Source organism: Atta colombica, unplaced genomic scaffold (assembly GCF_001594045.1).
Source record: "Atta colombica isolate Treedump-2 unplaced genomic scaffold, Acol1.0 scaffold116, whole genome shotgun sequence".
Lineage (NCBI taxonomy): Eukaryota > Metazoa > Arthropoda > Insecta > Hymenoptera > Formicidae > Atta > Atta colombica.
This window is the reverse complement of record NW_017259202.1, coordinates 556,690-557,178: the sequence shown is the minus strand read 5'-3', so window position 1 is coordinate 557,178 and position 489 is coordinate 556,690. Positions and strand designations below refer to the sequence as shown.

The 489-nt window shown below is 30.1% G+C and overlaps 1 protein-coding gene across 1 annotated transcript in view; it reads right to left on the bottom strand.

Annotated features, from left to right (window-relative positions):
* The window catches only part of LOC108694174 (fatty acid synthase), a 16,901-nt gene that overhangs the window by 1,938 nt on the left and 14,474 nt on the right, over positions 1 to 489 (bottom strand). The gene's annotated exons all lie outside the window — the stretch shown is intronic.

Here is a 489-nt window from a genome sequence, read left to right as displayed (position 1 = left end):
GCCAAGTCTGTAAAAAACAGATTTTTTTTAATGTCTGCTATATACAATAAAAAAACAACAGAACAAACAGAATTAAATGTATATAATATTGTTGACAGACTGCTAGTAAAAACGTAATCTGCAAAACAAAATCTGCAAGCGTCAGATAATGTCAGCAGGATCTGCTCAGTTTCTGCCAATAATTTGCTTTCATAATTTGCCAATAATTTGCTATCAATAGGCTATGTTAACAGAACACAAGCCAATACAGACGCAGTTGATGGCAGACTGCCATCATTTTTTGCTGACGGTCTGCTAGAAGATTACAGACATTTCGCTATCTGGATAATAGATACATATATTAATACTTGGATAATCTGATTTTATATCGTAAGTTGCTAACGACTAATTAATTTAAAAAACTAGACGTTCAAGAATTATTATGACATAATTCATTGCCAAATTCTAAAGAGATTAAAAAAAGACATTAGTTGATTATAAATTATAATT